The 19,627-nt window shown below is 34.8% G+C and overlaps 1 pseudogene; it reads left to right on the forward strand.

The window, feature by feature from the left end:
• Positions 1 to 2,591: 2,591 nt before the first annotated feature.
• The window catches only part of LOC112834551 (heat shock cognate 71 kDa protein pseudogene), a 98,739-nt pseudogene continuing 81,703 nt past the window's right edge, over positions 2,592 to 19,627 (forward strand).

Below are 19,627 nucleotides of genomic sequence, written 5' to 3' on the forward strand. Positions count from 1 at the left end.
ACCATTAAATCAAAAGTATCATTTCTGGGGATGTCTATAAAGCATGTTAATTACTAAGTAACTTTGGTTTGTTTATTTTTAAATATATTTCTTAGAGCAGCAATAAGCAGATTAAAGACTCCCCCCAATTAATTTTCATATCATCCCTGTTAAGTAGATACCAGTGGTGTAACAGAAGAACTCATTATACACATGAGCAAGTTGAGACGGTGGGAAGTTTGATGTTAATTCTGAACAGCATGTCAGCAATGAGACCACAAACAGAAGAAGAAAAGCTTTCTAATTCCCAGCAGTGATCTTGCCACTAAAACACATGATTTCCTCTGTAAGAATGCAAAGCTAATTTTGCAAGTTTAAACATGATGTCATTTTTATCCTATAAAGGAGTAAGGCATTCCTTTGTTAATCAAACTAGCATTTGCAATCACAAACCTTATGTACAAAATGGTGGAATTTGATGTTAGGTGATAGAACCAAGATCATGGCCTTTGGGCAATCATAATTTCAAACTTCCAAACAGTTTGTTTATTTTGTGGCCATGGAAAGATTAGAGGAACATTGATAGGACGTTTAATAGATAATGTATGGCTAATGACTCAATTGTGATTGTTTCCTTGTATATTAATAGTACAGAAATGTAGATTGACACCTGGATAATCCCTACCTAGTTTTGAGCTAATCACTTATAAATGCTGTTTTTAAAATTTCTTCTTTTTCACTCATTGGCCTACAAATTCAGATGGTACTGTGAAGAACTATAAAAAACAATGTATTCTAGCTTATTCAAAGAACACGCCTTAAATCTCAAGTGACTTTTTCTAGTCAAAAGTCAAGATGTACTATGTGTTATCACAACCCAGTCAATTTTGTGTTCTATGTATTTTTTATCCTTGTACAAAAGTGACCAATTGTTTATGATTGGAGAAGGGAAGGCAGTATCTCTCCATATATAACTAATTTTAGGCTGTGTGTCACGGTAGCATTGAGAATCAATTTCAAATGATTTCTCCAAAGTGATACAAGTGGCTCATAACAAAGTTGTAAACAGAAACCAGATACATGTATTCCCATGCCAGCATTTCACTAGAAATGCTATATAGAAACATTTCAGGGAATGAGAAAAGCTTTAAATAGATCAGTTATCCAAATTAGATGATTAAACAATACAAGATATATGACTTCTAACACAGTGTTTGGCATTCATTACAGATTTGTTTATTTAGGGTGTTTTTTCTCAATTAGAATTTTTTGGCTAGGAAACCTAGGGTTTAAATCAGGCATGATAAAGCACAATGAAACAGAACTTCTTTTTAATTTACCCATTATTGTGATAAAATACTTAATATTCAATAGCAAATATACATGCTACAAAAACCGTATCTTCAAAACATCAACCTTTGGGCATTTCCATTTTTTAAATAGTCCCCCTTAATGCAATTAATCAGTTACTACTCATGAAAATCACTGTGTTAGTTGCCCTAAGATTGTATTGTCTAATGTTGCCGCTAACCCCAAGTAGTTATTCAGTACTTGAAGTGTAACTAGTGTGACCAAATCACTGAATTTTAGATTTCTGGAGAAGATGGTAGAGTAGGAGGATCCTAGGCTCACCTTGTCTTATGAATAAACCTAGACAACACCCACATCAGTATAAATAACCCAGAAAATGACTTGAAGACTGGCAGAACAGACGCTCTACAGCTAAATGTAGAGAATAGGCCATATTGAAGAGAGTAGGAAGTGTGGAGATGTGGTTGGGAGCAAGAGGGAGAGACACCACAGACATAGAGAGAAGGGAACAGACTCCACAAAAGGTGTCTCAGGCACAGGGAACCTACACTGGGAAGACAAATCCCCATAACATTTGGCTTTGAAAACCAGAGGGACCTAACTTCACACACATTCTTAAAATCAATGGGGCTTAACACCTGGAACTTTAAAAATCACTGGGCTTGGCTCTGAGAGAGCTGAAGAGCAACAGGAAACTGAGTCCCTTAAAGAGGCAGTACAACAAACAGTCCTGAAATACAGCATAGAAGTTTGGGAAAAATGACTTGAAGTATATTGGAAAGAGAGTTATTTATTAATCTCAGGGCATGTGCTGGAGGGGCAGGAATCTTTGGGAGACTTCTTCAAGAACAAAAGAGCTGGTGGCTGCAATTTCTCTCTCCCATCACCAAGCTTGGATACACAGACACCTGCTCAGTGTGAACCCTATCCTCCTAGCTTGCTAATAGTATTCCCCACCCACATACTTTTCTACAGACCTACCTGCTCAATCCTGGCCTTGGCAGGAGTTTCCTGGGTGGCTCCAGGTCCCCTCCTGAAGCAGACTAGCACACGCATTCCTAGCACCACAACCCCCACCCACACTTTCTCCTGAGGACCTGTCGTCTCCAACATGTTCTTGGCAGGAACCTATCCAAAATGGCACAATAAACCTGAGAGTGTGCAAGCAGCCCAATCAGGGCCAACACTGCTCCAAAGTGATTCCTGCAATGGCAGAGGAGAAGGTACCACACACACTAGTCTAAGTCCCCATCAGTGGTCTGGGGACAGACATCTGGTCTGACTGCAGGTTCCACCCCCCAATGAAGCCTTCTCAGGAGACAACACAGGGAAAATACCTGCATGTTGGTGCTACCACAGCTCTGGAAAACACTTGGTCTGACTCAACTCAAACCCAAGGTGACCCCAGACTGGCCCACAAACAACAGGGACCAAAACATTCCCACAACAGGCAAAGAGATGCATTACAGGAAACTGGACTGAGGGTAAACATGCCTCAGCCACAACAGTAAGAGCAAATAACACACAAAAGAGACACCAGTGAAGCACCAGGACATTGTCCTGCAAGGCACCATAAGACCTTGTCTTTATAAGACCACTACTTTTAAGAGCAGGAGACATAGCTGACTTTCCTAACATGGAGAAACAGACCCAGAGAGGTAGACAAAATAGGGAAACAGAGGAATATGTCCCAAAGGAAAGAAAAGGAGAAAATCACAGTAAGAGAGCTAAATGAATAGAAGTAAGTGAATTCAGTATGGTCACAGGATACAAAAATCATTATATAGAAATCTGTTGCATTTTATACACTAATAATGAAGTAGCAGAAAGGGAAATTAAGGAAACAGTCTCATTTACAATTGCATCCAAAATAATAAAAACCTGGGAATAAATGTAACCAAGTAGGTGAAAGACCTATAATCTGAAAACTATAAAACATCAACGAGAGAAATTGAAGACAACAAAAACAAATGGAAAGATATTCCATGTTCATGGATTGGAAAACAGATTTTGTTAAAAATGTCCATACTGTGAAAATACCAACAGCATTTTTCACTGAAGTAGAACATAAAATCCTAAAATTTGTTTGGAAACAGAAGAAACCAAGACTAGCCAAGGCAGTCCTGTAACAGAAAAACAACACTGGAGGTATCACAATTCCAGACTTCAAGTTATATTACAAAGCCATGCTAATCAAAACAGTATGGTACTGGCAAAAAAAAAAAAAATAGACACATAGATCAATGGAACAGATTAGAGAGCCCAGAAATAAATCCACAATTATATGGTCAATTAATCTTTGATAAAGCAGGAAAGAATATCCAATGGGGAAAGAAACAATCTCTTCAAGAAATGGTGTTGAGAAAACTGAACAGCAATATCAAATGAATGAAACTGGGGGGCGCCTAGGTGGCTCAGTCAGTTAGATGGCTGCCTTCGGCTCAGGTCATGATCCCAGGGTCCTGGGACCAAACCCCACATTGGGCTCCCTTCTCAGCGGGGAGCCTGCTTCTCCCTCTCCTACTCCCCCTGCTGGTGCTCATGCTTGCTCTCTCTCTCTGTCAAATAAATAAATAAAAAATCTTAAAAAAAAAAAGAATGAAACTGGACCATTTTTTTAATATCATACACAAAAATAAATTAAAAATGGATTAAAGACCTAAATGTAGGACCTGTAACAATAAAAAACCCTAGAGGAGAGCACAGGAGGTAACTTCTGTGACATTAGTCATAACAACATCTTTCTAAATATGTCTCCTGATGCAAGGGAAACAAAAGCAGAAATAAACTATTGGGACTACATTGAGATAAAAAGCTTCTGCCCAGCAAAGGAAGCAGTCAACAAAACTATAAGACAGCCTACTGAATGGGAGAAGATATTTGCAAACTACTTATCCAATAAAGCGTTAGTCTCTGAAATATATAAAGAATCCATACAACTCAACACCCAAAGAACAAATAATCTAATTAAAAAATGGACAGAAGCCATGAACAGACATTTCTCCAAACAAGATATACAGAGGGCCAACAGACACATAAGAAGATGCTCTACATCACTGATCATCACGGAAAAGGAAATCAAAACCACAATGCCATATCACTCACATATCAGAATGGCTAAAATCAAATACACAATGAACAACAAGTCTTGGCAAGGATGTGGAGAAAAAGGAACACTCTTGCACTGTTGGTGGGAATGCAAACTGGTACAACAACTCTGGAAAACAGTATGGAAATTCCTCAAAAAATTAAAAATAGAATTACCATATGATCCAGTGATTCCACTACTGGGTATTTACCCAAAGAATATGAAAACACTAATTTGAAAAGATATGTGCACCCTATGTTTATTGCAGCATTATTTACAATAGCCCAATTATGGAAGTAGTCTGTATTGAATAAATTTCAAATTGTTCTAGATGGGCAAAATAAAAAAAAAGTTGTCTTAAAAATATTAATGTGAATAATTTTAAGAGATGTTTTCAGCAAAAAGATAGTGGATATGATAAAAAGCATCCTCTCTACATTCAGAAATAATGAGATTATCACCTGAGACAGGAACTAAAGGTCCAACAACAAAAAAAATTTAATGATTTAACAGGTTCTGAGTTGATAACTTTGACCAGCTTTAAAATGGAGGCCACGGATTCTTGAAAAAACAAAAGAAAGAAAAAAGGAAATTATTTTAGAAGGATAGTAAAGTAATTTTAGTGAGAGAAATGTTTGAAAAATTTATAAGAGAAAGTAAAAATATATATAGTTTACAAAAAAGCAAAGGTTTACAGTGAAGTCACCAAAGAATACAAAGAATATGACCTCTTTTACAGTGTCAAATATCAGTAGATTCTAATTTAAAAAAAATTGCAAGAACTTTTCTTGAACTGTGAGTCATGCAATAGAAGAAATACTATGTAGTAAATGCTTTGGGTATCTTTCATCTCATAACACTTCCATATTTATGTAGTCCATTTGTGACTTAAAGGAAGTTTAACTCATGGTATAGACATCGTTAAACTCTTTACATCTGCATATGAATAAGCTAAATTTGAAATTCCAAGGGGAAACAAAAGTTTATTTATAACCTAGGCAGTTATGGTAACTGAATTTATGTTGAGGTGAAACTTTACTAGTTCAAAATAATAATTTTAAACATTTTATTTTATTTTTTAAATGAATTTATTTTTTTAAAGATTTTATTTATTTATTTGAGACAGAGAGAATGAGAGAGAGAGCACATGAGAGGGGGGAGGGTCAGAGGGAGAAGCAGACTCCCTGCCGAGCAGGGAGCCCGATGCAGGACTCAATCCAGGGACTCCAGGATCATGACCTGAGCCGAAGGCAGTCGCCCAACCAACTGAGCCACCCAGGTGCCCCAATTTTAAACATTTTATAACATGATTTATTATGCAAAAAATCTTAATTTTCAATGTGAAATGGCAGTAAAAACTATAAGAAAACTTTGAAGAACCACTTATTGACATTAATAAATTTAGAGTTACTTTTCAATTTGTGCAAGGTCCCTTTAAATTTAACCTTAATATTACTGATTTAATACAACACTTAGTGACTTCACTTAACTTGGACAGATGTAGTTTTGAAACTGAAATGATTTTGTTTCACATTCAATTCTTATAAACAGATGAACCAGTTTTGCAATGCAGATATGAATACTAAAGAAATATGAGGTTGGTATTTAATTCAGTTTCTGGAAAATTTAAGTGTGTTTAGAACATAGGCATATGAATCTTCTTTGATATAAATTTTATTAAATACAAATATTTCTGGTGAACATTTAGTGTCTGAATTTACATGCTATTGATGTAAAATATACATCAGATTTGAAGGACATAATATGGAAAAATAATGTAAAAATCTTAATCTGTATATAGTTACAGTTTAAATGATAACATTTCAGATTTATTAGGTTAAATAAAATCTGATATTTGTATTAATTGTATCTTTTTTTTTACTTTTACAAATGTAGCATCTCAAAAATTTAAAATTATATATGTACTTCACATTGTATTTCTGTTGGACACTGCTCTAAGAAATAGAAATACATTTAAGTCTCACTCTCTCACTTGAGTAATCTTATAATATAATGAGGGAAAAAGAGATTCACTCAGGCCTAAAAAGCCAGAATGAAGGGACAGCATGCATGGACTATTTTATTTTTTGAGTTTTCCCTTAATTCCTTGGTTTGCAGTGACCAAGCAAGTACTTGGTCATTCAGTCCACAGAGTTATTAGTTGTTTAGGTTTATCATTTGGTAAATTTACCATGTTTTACAGCAAGTTCTTAGTGACAAAATCATGAAGACTCTTCTTGTAGAGGTATCAAGAAAACATTTGTATACACACATCTCGTGAAGGGAAATTAAAGCTAACAATACAGACTTTGCAGTTGCTGATGTATTTATGGTAATTATAGTTATGTTTAAGACACAGGAGTGCACTCAAAACCAATTTATAACAGTCTATGAGAGGAATAAGCTATCCTATGCTAGCGCAAAAAGTCTTCTTGTTTTGGGGAATCCTTGAGATACATCCTGAGAATGGGTAAGATCTGGACTGTACATTTAAAAAGAGAATATAGTAAAGCTGTGCACAAATATAAAAGAGTGATACCTATTATGCTACATACAGCAGATATTTGGTTTCAGGGGAGATGAGACAATAAGAATGAAAGGTTAGGTTAAGTTTTGACTTCTGAAGTTTTAGTATGCTACATAAAGAAATATGGACTATATCGTATTATCATTAGGGAGCAATTAAGAAATTTTGATATCACCTCACACCTAACAGAATGGCTAAAATCAACAACACAAGAAACAACAGATATTGGCAAGGATGTGGAGAAAGGGGAACCCTTTTGCACTGTTGATGGGAATGCAAACTGGTGCAGCCACTCTAGGTAACAGTATTGAGGTTCTTCAGAAAGTTAAAAATAGAACTACCCTATGATCCAGCAATTGCACTACTAGGTATTTACCCAAAGAATACAAGAATATTAATTCCAAGGGACGCATGGCACCCCAATGTGTATAGCAGTGTTATCTACAATAGCCAAACTATGGAAACAGCCCAAGTGTCTATCAACTGATGAATGGATAAAGAAGATCTGGCATATATATATACACAATGGAATATTTCTCAGCCATAACAAAGAATGAAATCTTGCCATTCGCAATGACATGGATGGAGCTAGAGAGTATTATGCTAAGCAAAGTAAGTCAGAGAAAGAAAAATACTATATGATTTCACTCATATATGGAATTTAAGAAGCCAAACAAATGAGCAAAGAGGAAAAAAAGAGAGAGAAACCAAGAAACAGACTCTTAACTATAGAGAACAAACTGATGGTTACCAGAGGGGAGGTGGGTGGTGGGTGGGGTAAAATAGATGATGGGGATTAAGGAGTGCACCTGTTGTGATGAGCACCAGGCGTTGTATGTAAAGTGTTGAATCACTAAATTGTACACCTGAAACTAATATTACACTGTATGTTAACTAACTGGAATTTAAATAAAAACTTTTAAAAATCTTGAAACGAGGGTATACTGATTATAGTTGTGTTTTAGGAAAATTACTCCAGCATTAATGCGCCTGGCAGATTAAATTGGACAAGCCCAAAATGAAAAAGGTCAGTCAAGGTATCGACTGATAAATATGTGGATTTTAGAGTTGATAGTGCACAAAGGAAGAAGTAGATGTAAGAATTTAAGTGGGCCTTAGTGACTAGGGAAAAATAGAATAAGATACAGGAACTAGCGAAAGATGAGTGATATTTTCAATCTGGTTGACAAGAGGCAGTTAAATTTTAGGAAAAAAAATACATTTTAAGAGTACAGTAAATGCCATCAGGTGGCTGAAAATATAAGACTGTTATTAACAGAATAGGTCAACAACAGAAATATACATGGGGAATTATTCATTAATGAGATGAGAGTTGAAATAGTAAGGAAAAAAAACTGTCTCTATGAGAGAAATTAAAGGCAGCAGATTGATTTTTAGTAATGCATTTATTTTGCAGCCAGAAAAATAAAAAACATCATTTAATTAGACTTAGTCTATTGAAAAAAGAGGAAGAGAGAAAAGAAGGTAGAGTACAAGAAAGTAAATGGAATGAAAACTTTTAGAAAAGAGAATATAGTATGAGGGGTTGGGGGGATGGGTTAGCCTGGTGATGGGTATTAAAGATGGCACATTCTGCGTGGAGCACTGGGTGTTATGCACAAACAATGAATCATGGAACACTACATCAAAAACTAATGATGTAATGTATGGTGATTAACATAACAATAAAAAATAAAATAAATTAAAAAAAGAGAATATAGTATGAAATGTTGAAAAAATCCTGAGATAAAAGATCTAAGAACAAAAAAAGAACAATGGAGTGGCAAATCACGAAGTTATTATGAAAAATTATTTTTCCTTATAATTAACCAAAGACACATTATTTATTCTTATATGTCTTACAAAAAAATGAGAATGCTGAATTCTCCCAGAAGAAACTAGAACGAAAAGAGCATCTGATGCTTGGTGCATTTTCTAAATTTGGAGTTTATTCTATGGAAATTCTCTAAGTTGCCAACTTGTTGATCTGGAACTCTTAGAGTGGTAACAGTTAACAGTTTTTTAAGAAGTTCATGAATCTGCAATGTACTAATCCATTTCAGTCTGAATAATGGCATAAGTACTATATTCTCTTATTTCTATATTTTAGACAAAATGGAATTCACTTAAAAATGTATAAAATTATACACTGTTTTTCGGAATTATTCACCACTATCTTTTGTCTATAAGATTTTATACCCTGCTAATTGTCATGTGTTTCAGTTATCTATTTTCATGATACTGCCTCAGTAAATGTTACAAAATGACTTAAAACATAATGTCATAAGACAGGGACCTTTTTTTTTTTTTTTTTTTATTACTCGTGAGTTTATTAGTCTCCCGGATGAGGCTTCTGGTCAGGGCCAGACTTAGTTGATCTCAGTTAGGATCAGTAATGCATTTTTAGGGAACTGAGGAGCAGGCTGTGGCTGATTTGTCTAGGATTTCCTCAGTTGGGTGAACATCTCTTCTCAGGATACGACAGGGATCCAGGAGAGAGAGTAAAAGTGTGAAAGCTCTTAAGTTCTATGTTCAGAAGCAGAGTACCAGTACTTATGCCACTATTTATTGTCTAAAGTCAATCACAAGGCCAGCCCCTCTTTAAAGGGTGGTGACGTAGTCCCCATATCTTGAAGGGAGACTCTAGAAAGTCACATTCCAACAATCATGGATACAGGAAGAATTATATTCAAATAATTCTCAATATGTACATAGGCAATCTACTATACTGTATGATTTAGACTGCCTTTGGGGTGGGAGAGAGTATTTTCCTGCCCTGCTGTCTGGTTTGGCCATACGATTTGCTTTGGCCAATGTACTGTGAATAGAAATGTTGAAAATCTCTTCCCCTTAAGAGCCATTGCATGCTTTACCCATTCTGTTGATCTTTTCTCTCTGACACAAGAACAGCTTGTCTCTGATGGGGTCTGCTTAGTAGCTGAAACGCTGGTATTAAGAAACACATGGGGTAGTTTTGTGACCAAACCATAGCCACCAATCTTTAATGTGAGTGAGAACTAAACGTTTTGTCATTAAGTCACTTAGATATATGGATACAGATATATAAATACAGTTTTTTTTTTCTTTTTAACCACAGCCCAACCTAGCAATAACACCAGAGTATTATTGGAAGATTCATGTTACTAAGCACTTTCTCAACCAACAGATACTAAAACAACAACTATTTTCAAGTGTCTGTCAATACACCCTTTTTCATATTATAGAATTTCCTCATCCAGTAAATATTAGAAATCTGTGTCCCAAGGTGGTTTGTCCCATGAGGACTGAAAATAGAATAGGATGTGAGTCACCCATCTGGCTTTTTCCCTGACGTATAAATGATCTGTTTGTGAGTTTCTTGTTTCTTTCTAATTGTACCTTCAGGACTATTGAACTATCAAAGCCTTGTTGAGCAAGGAGCTGCTAACCTAAAGTCAGAGTGATAAATTCTGCCTTCAAGAATAAAAAAATGAAAGTGGGTGTGGGGGGGGCGGATATGAAACCAAGAAATATTTATAAAAGAAAGTTGAGAATGTAAAATGAAACCACTATGTGCCCATTGACATATGTCTTACAAACTGAAACTTTAAAAATTCTACTTGTTTTCTTATATCGCACGTAGAAAGTCCTCTCTTTGTTTTCCGAAGAAGGAAATAGTTAAGTTGATAAGCAACTCACACTGTCCTATCTTGAATTCACAGAGTGCATACCCTCAAGAAATGGTTATTAATGATAGCTTTTAGGAAGAAAAAGAAAGCAAACAATTGCTGGAGCAGTTTGAAAAATAACAAGGGACACCTAAGACTCTAGCCTAGTTTGAATATTGAATCTGGAGACTTAAATATCAGGAAAACAATTTTTCTTATGTTTCCACAATTTTTTATGCATTTTTCCTCAGATGTCTTAGGACATAGCCTTATTAGGTTAGAAAGGAAAAAGACAGAGACAGAAATGTTATAACAAATAGAGTAAGCATGTGGTAAGATGATAATGAAAAGAATAGACTCACACAACTCTCCTCTCCCATCACCCATTCATTGGCATATCATCCTGATTTGCTGTAGAGAAAAACCTGTAATACAAACTAGTCAGAAATCCATTACACGTTCAGTTTAAAGAAAAATGAGCCACTGAAGGAGAGCATGTTGAGAGATGTTTATTTAATGGTTTTTGGAAAGATTGATTTAAAAATCTCTAGCAGAATACTGAGGATTCTAATTCTGGACAAAAATACATGAGGGCAATATGTATCTGGTTCAGGATTGCTACAAATTCATGTATTTATGGTCTTCAAGACATAACCCCAGAGATACGAAGTTTCTCTTAATCAATTTATTGAGCATCTGTTATGAACAAACCCTCTCCCCTGAAGTTTTCTTCAGTATCTGAAGTAAAATCACTTTTTAGTATCCATCCTACATAGAACAATAGATACTTTGAAGAACAAATGGATGGTTATTTATATATGACTCATTAGGACTGTTGATTTTTTTTCCATTTGAACAATTCCCCAGTAAGAGAAAGCAATGAGGAGGTAACATTAAAATTTATACGAATATTAATTTTTTATCCCTTAAGAATAAAGGGATAAATTTGTTATGATGAAGTTTGCTTTATTACAGTGACACACATTCCAAAATATCTTTGTGGCTTAAGGAAAAAAAAAACAAAAAACAGAAAAAAAATGTTTTGTTCCTCTATATCCAACGGAGGTTTGTACAGGTCTCTGCTCCACACAGATATTTAAGGACTCAGGCCAACAGAAGCTGTTTCATCTTTTAGCGTCACCATCAGGAATACGTCATCTCTGTTATTCTGTATGAAAAGAGACAATTGAGAAATGTGTTCTGGAATTAAATGCTTAGGACAAGAAATGAAACATGTCACAAATGCTAATTACCTACTGGCTAGAATTAGTCATAGGGTCCCAGCTATGTAAAAGCTCAAAAGTAGAAGTATCTGCTTACCTAGAAGACAAAACAAAACAAAAAGATAAATATTGGTGAGAAATAACAATATCTCAGATGTTTATTTAAACTAAAAAAGATCTTTTCTGAGGATAACATTGTGTCAGACATTATGATGTATACAGAAATGAGCAAAATGAAGCCACTGACTAGAAAATAAAGCATTCATCCTAATTGAGCTAACATATTTACACAATAGTAACAATAAAGATAGAATATGATAACATATTAAATTTCACATTGGCCATCAAATGTTATGGGGTCAAAAGGTACAATTATAAAGTATAGGATGTGTTAAATAACTATTCACTTATCTTATTTTCTCGAATTAAGACATATATTCCCAAGACATAGCTATTTAACAATAAGAGACTGATTTAATCATTTGTTGAAGATTTACTTTGGTGTAACAGCTGTGCTTATAGAATAAAAAGATAAATGTAGAATAACTATGTCAAATTACTCAAGATTATACAGTTTTATTATGCCACAATGACCTTTATAAATTGCTATATGATCTCTCTGCCTTATATTATTTAACATATCTATCTGAAGTATATGAATCCTGATGTTTGTAAAAATTTCTTTATGAGTTTCTTGTTCAACTTTTCATTCCCAAATCCTCTGAAGAAGATTTGAAACAATGGTTTTAAAGACAGCCAAATGAATATATATGTGTGGTAGTTCTGTAGGATAGAAATCAAATCACCAAGAGATAATTCAATGAAATAAACATTTTCTTGGAATACTTTTCTCCTGTCGTGGGGTGAGGATCCTTTTAGTAAAACAATGATTTTCATAAATTAGACTGTCCACCTAACTGTACTTTTTTCTATGTTTTTACATTGTCACTATTAATATCACATTCTTGCTCTAAGTTTTATGTAGCAAATGAAAGATTTTATTACCTTGTCTAATACACCATCTCCTAGTTCTTCAAGTAGATAAAACAAATTCCATCAGCCAATACTATCAAGAACTTAGGCAATGCCCTGCTTTCTTTCCAACTTCATTTTTTAAATCTCTCCCCCAGTTTTCTTCTCTTTATTTCCTAAATACTCCATTCTTTGTGTATACTACCCTCTTATTAAAATAAAATGTACATTTACCTGGGTGTTTTCAGGTCTGAAGTGATACTTCAAATTCCTCAGTACAAATGTCTTCTCTGCAGTGAATATGTTGTTTACTTGCTTATTATCTAACCTATTTAGTGGATGCTAAAGTTTTATGAAGAAATAGGCCTAATGTGTTTAATATCTCACTATACACTCAACACTGAGGATAATGCTTGGCATATAATATTTAATAATTTTTAATAAATAATTGAATAAGGAAATGAGACATTAAAGGGTGGTGACACCATTACATGGAATGTTGGGCATATATAGGACCAGTGAATCTTAAACAAGAAGGCAAAATTTCAGAATAGTCTTGAAAGATGCATTGGAATGTGATAGTTGGATAAGGAAGAGTGTATGGGTTATCAAGAAATAATGACCACATCTTCTTTATCCATTCATCTGTTGAAGGGCATCTCAACTCTTTCCACAGTTTGACTATTGCATTAGCATGCATATGTTTTAGTGTTATTTATAAAATATTAGCAAATTGAATCCAACAAATATAAAAAAGGTGCTACACATAGCCATGTGTGGTTTATCCCAGAAAAGCAAGACTTGTTTAGTATTCAGAAATTAATCAATCAATGAAACCTGCCATTTTAACAAATAAAGAAGAAAACTATGTGATCATCTTAATAGATGAAGATGTGATGTTACTTAATTGCTAAATATGGGGAGTAGGTCCATCGGTTATTTTGTTATTCTTTATACTTTAAATTTACATTACATATTCTTTTTCTTGTGTGAAATATTAAGTAACAAAAACAATCCCCCCCCACCAAAAAGCAAAGTTGTTAGAGAGTAGCAGTGTGGTTGGTGTGCAGTAGAATGAACAGGAATACATTTTAAGCTGTGGCACCAGGCAGATTTAGGGTAAGAGGTAACAAATGACAAGAAGTGGGGGATAAAAATGTGTATCTTATTTTAGGGCATTCCCTCCTCTATGACTAGAACTATCCCTCAGAAAATGAATATTTTATATTTGAGTCTTTATAAAATCTTTCATACAGTAGAGTATTCCCTTAGTATTTTAAACAAAAAAAAGTACTTTTGGAGGAAAGCTATAATAGCCGAAAATTACCTCAACCTGTGATAGTTTCAAATAACAATAAAGCTCACCTGAGGAAATCAGCAAGACAAGGATGGAAAAGTAATCACAATCCTACTTTGGTATCTCCTGTAAATAGTAGTTCTGCCCACCTTTTTCATTCTAACAGCCCCCACCCCCCAAATTATATGAGTGGGTCCTAAGAGAATAGTAAAATTCTAGGATTCATAAGCTCCTAATTAAAAGGGGAAGGATTTTGAAACTATTTAAAATATAACCTCTTGCATTGATTTTAATGAAAGAATATACAAATGTAAATTTTAGCAACCATTACAAATTACTGTTTTATGTGTTGCTAAACCTTAACTGGGAGACGTAAATGGCATAATATATTTAAATTTAAGTAAATTTAAATTTACTGATGATTCCTTAGTGATTATCTTTGCTGCCTATAGGTTTATTTCATTTTTTCAACCAAGAATAAAGAAAAGTATCCCAGTCTTTGGTAAAAGCTATTTGGGTTTTATACTTGCAATGCTTTGAAAAAACAGTAAAACATTGCCTGAAAGAAATTTTTTCTCTCCACCATAACTGGATGCCAGCCACTGCATGGAGCTCTTAAGTAGGCCATAAAGGCTTTGCAATATACAAATTTTAAAAGAATATAAAAGCTTTAAGTTATGTGTGCTAATTTTCTCCTGGATTATACCATGAAACAGGCTTGTGGAAGTGTTGGGTGCCATATGACTTCCTTATTGCTATAGCTCTTGTCCAGGCCCGTCCTTATCAATCCCAAAGAATAAATATTTCTCACTCTAAATCCTCAACTGGTGCAGAGGTTTTTGAATCATCAGAAAAGATTTGGTTTTGCATCTTCTTTTACTTGAATGTTTCTTTTAAGCTCTCCCCAGATATTCCTGCTTGCCAAGCCTATTCAGAAAAGTACTTAAGCATTCCTGGACTCATGGTGAACAAGCAGAGCCTCATTCCCTGTAATCATATAAAATAGACTCTTTCATTTGCTGAACAGCATGGTGTAGGATTATATCAACCATTGTGCTTCTCAGAGAAAGGTAGGTGTGGTTGCTGCTAAATTAACCTTTCCTTAGAAAAAAACCAAATTGAGTTTACTGGTGGCTCTTCACAAAATGGATAAATTCTATGCCTCAGGATAAATACCACCTGCTGATAATAGTCATTTCCTTATTTTCAATTTCAATTATATTGTCAAAAGGTTTTAGCATACTCTTAAAAACTGTACCACAAATAATACTCATAAGTTAAATAAATAAATAAATAGCATTTACATTTCATTATTAAAACCCCAAAGCTATAATCATACCACTATATGTATTGTATGATAAAATGGGATGGCAATAAATAGAATTTGCCAAAATACACATTTATGTTGGACTATGCTTTCTACAGATATTAAATTGCAGATATGATTAAAGAGTAACAAAAACAGATTTTAATCAAATTTCATGATATGCAGTTTTTGTAAGTAAAAAAGTATTAAACATTTCTAGCTAGAAACAATAATTAGTATTCTGCATAATAGTCTACTGCTTATGTATACAAGTAGATTACTTTAGACATTCATATAGAAATAATCATGCTTGGCAAAAGTCCATGACCATGTTTTAAAAAATTTACAGAGGAAAAGATATGTTTCATGATACAAAAATGTACTATTAAGATGATATTTACTTTATTTCATTTCTTCAAACCTCTTCTCATAAAATACTAGTAATTAATTTTGGAGGTTAAATATTTATGGTTGCTTATTAATATTTATGACATTTGTCCTCTCTATTATCATATGCTCCCGCTAAAATTGTTAAGATATATTTGACTGATATAATAATTCTATATAGACATTTTTCAAAAAGAAAAATTAAAATTGTTATAATCCCATTTTTAAGACATGATTATTTTGAAGTACCTTGTGTTGTATACATCAAAATAAGAGGAATAAAAACTTTGAGAAGCCTATTTTGAAAGTTAGGTCTGAAATAAAACCTGGAAAAGTTAATAATTTGGAAAAATGGAGAAAAACTCAAAAGGATATCCTCTTATGCCAAGAGGCAAGAGTATCTCCCACTCTGGGCTCCATAATCCCCTACTGTGGACTGGTTGAGTGACATATTGGCCATATTCTCATTTTCTACCAAAGAAGAATACATTTTATGTGGTTATGGCAAAAATTTCCACTAAGTAGAGAAGGGTAAGTAAGTACATATAGTTCTTCTTTCTCTCTTTTTAAATCAAGCTATTTCCTGTACTTCATCTTTATCATTGTTGCCAGGAATTGGAGTACCCATCAACCCATCTCCTCTTCCATAACAATCATTATGGCAGGATAAGAAACTGAAATGTTGTATAGTAGGCACTTGACAAATATATACTGAATTAAATAAAAATTTTATTGTTGGAGTCCTTCCATATCTAAATTGTCATATGTTGTGCACATTGAGTTTCAATGAAATTTAAAACATTTTCTTTTCTCGTGATTTTTGGAGAACCCCTGTATGAGGTTGTTCTTACTGAATAGCTATTCAACTTGTGAATTGCCAAAAACAGTCAATTTGAAGAATACAGAACATAGAAGCATAAGAACAACAAAAGCAAAGAGAAAGACATGAAGGAGATTTTTCATACTTTCGTTGCTGGATTTTTTCCCCTGAAGTTTTTAGATATTTCTCTTTGCTCTGGACTTAATAGAGCATGACAGGAAGGATTTCTGTCATGATTATTTTCGTTTTTTTAGTAAAATTTTGTGTTGTCAAAACTTTATTTGTGACGAGGTTTTTAGTTAATATTTTTCTTACAGTGACATTCAAGAAATCATGAGCACTTTATCATTTTGTATATAACATTTTTCTATGTAATGTGGTATTTGACATAATGATGTGATTAAGAACATGGATTTGAAGTTAAAGAGTGTTAGTTTTGAGTCCCAGAGTTGAAATTTTGGCAGTTAGTTCAATCCTTCTAATTGTCCGATCCTTACAAGTGGAAAGGTGGGCTTACATAGTGGTAAATGTTATAATGTGTTCTAAGAATTTAACAAAGCATCTGGCTTATAAGAAGCACTCCATAAATATTAGTTGTTATTATACCTGTAAGATTTAGTGAGAAGACAAAACGTCCATAATTGAAAGGCATGATATAGGAGGCAATAACAAATTACACATAAGGATACTGAAGGAACACTGAGCTTATTAATTTGACAGCATGGTAAATATTTCCCTTAGAGGGAACCATGATTGTTTTGGGTCTTATATTTTTTTGTATATAAGACATGATTTTAAGTGACACTATTGAAAGACTAGATGTTGACTGGTCATTAAAGAACCGGAGAGATTTCAACAGATGGGGATTGTTGGGGTTACTGTAGAGCATGAAATCATCCATAATACCTGGCTTACTAAAATGTAACATGGAGGCCACTGAGGGCAGGGAAGGTTTGGAGAAGGGCGTGGGCCTTTGGAATGCTGAGACCTGTGTGACCACTCTGGTCTAGGAATGCCTAGGAAGGCGGGGACTTGCCTTCCCGAAGCTTTCTTAGCCCAAACAGCCGCCCCGCGATCTAAGAGATGTATGCATTGTCCCTAGGCTGTTTAGTAGAACACGCACATTAGCATATCTTATCTTTACCATAAATCCTCTCAGTTTCAGTAAGACCCCTTGTCACACATCAGATGCTTGAGAAACAGCAATAAGGATTTGTGATTATCCTGAAGGACCAATAAAATTGGGAGCAAAGAAGAGCAAAGGGTCTTCGCCTCTGAGCGTTGACCCCTTTGCCTTCTCCTCTCTTTCACAGGAAAGTTTGGAGTCATCTTTTATCCCAAGGGATTGCTGGCCATTCCCAGCAGGGGATAGTGAAGGGAGGCATTTCAGAACAAAAGAAGGGAAGAATATGAGTGAACATGTGTATAGGTGAAGCAAGCTAAGTGTCTCTGGGAATATATGATCTGAAGACCATGGGGTGCATGAAAACTAGGGGTATAATGGAAGATGAGGGTGGAATAGTCAACACCAGAGGGGCATCTGTCACCCTATTGATTACCAGGGTAAGTTCAATGGTTTTGGCTAATTCTCACCCACCATTTCATGTGCATCTCTACTTAAACATATCTTATTGAAAAGAGAAAATCTACTCCAAATAGAGAAGGGATATTCTTGCTTCAGTAATTTACTAGTAGTTGCCCTGTCCTGCTGGAACCATTAAACAAGAGTTAAAGATTCATTTACGGAGAAAAATATCATCTGTCCCCTGCTTTGGTGAAGGTATAGCATGGTGTGAGTAGTTCCGGGCCTCTGTTGAAGAGGAATACATCCTAGAGACCTCTTACCAGCATACAATACAAATTCTGTCTGAGGAATGGGGTCAAGGGAAGTAGTCTTGTCAAAAGAAGCTTCTGATAATGAGAATGGGATAACAAGGGATAACCAGCAAATGCACAAAGTTTAAGGGGTTTATCATTTCCTTATACTACAGTATTTTTATTCATGGCCTGGAATGCCTTGAGAGAGATCTAGAGAAATCTTAAAGGGCTAGAATGAAAAATTATCATTCAAAACATACTGTGTTTCTGGATCAGTTACAAAACACAGTTCCAGGCTCTCCAGAGCTCAAGGTTCAGATGAGGTCACGTTAATAGTCAACTCAACTCTCACTTGTCCTTGTCCCCACTTGCTAAAGGAAGGTCTCCAGACCCAGGTGAAGGATGCAAATCAATTTTTGTGCCATCTCTCCGTGTGCTTTTCTGTCTGGGTCACTTTATTGTCCCTGGTTTATGATTGAGGCTAGTGGTCCTCTAGTCATGGTGAGAGCCAGGTCCTCCTGGAACCAGCCCTGCCTCTGATTAGCTCTGAGGGGCATGTACCACCACCTCACCCTGCTGTGTCTAGTACGACTGTAATTTGCTGGGTTGAGTCAGCAGGCTGCAACAAGAGAAGGTTCCCACCATTTTGGATTAAACTCTTTTAAAGTGATATTAGATTTCAGTCACTTACAAATAGCTCTTTTGAAATTTTTCTTTTAGTCCCTTACATGAGTGCAGGGATAAGACCAAAGCCAAGTTAAAGCAAGAGAAACCATAACAGCAAAGAATCTGTTTTCCCTTATCATTACTGAGAATTTGTTTCTGAATTAATGTTATTTTGCTAGGCAACTTCTTCAAAATTTCCTAAACTGAAATTTCTCTCAAAGAGACTTTCAGTGGCCCATATCAAAAGACTTCTAGTCAGGCCATCACATTACTTTTCAGACATACAATTTCAAATGTCTACACTGCAATAATGGGTACAAATCCAAGAGAATTTTTCCCTCCTTATGAATAAAATTCTATCAGCCTGGCCCCATCAGATTTCCAAATGTGTTTGTACCTAGCAGTGTACAGATGAAGGTAAATTGAAAATGAGATTCCTATCACATTAAAAATTGTGGGTATGACCCAGTTTCAGCTGTCTCATTTATCAAGGTTATCCTGTTAATTTCTCATTTCCTTCTATTTTTGGATCACATTGAAGCAGTAATGCTTAAATCCACTTCATCTCCCAAAGGATGATCTGAGT

The sequence above is a fragment of the Callorhinus ursinus genome, unplaced genomic scaffold (assembly GCF_003265705.2).
Source record: "Callorhinus ursinus isolate GAN/ISIS: 27379988/994484 unplaced genomic scaffold, GSC_fseal_2.0 scaffold17, whole genome shotgun sequence".
In the NCBI taxonomy this organism is placed as follows: domain Eukaryota; kingdom Metazoa; phylum Chordata; class Mammalia; order Carnivora; family Otariidae; genus Callorhinus; species Callorhinus ursinus.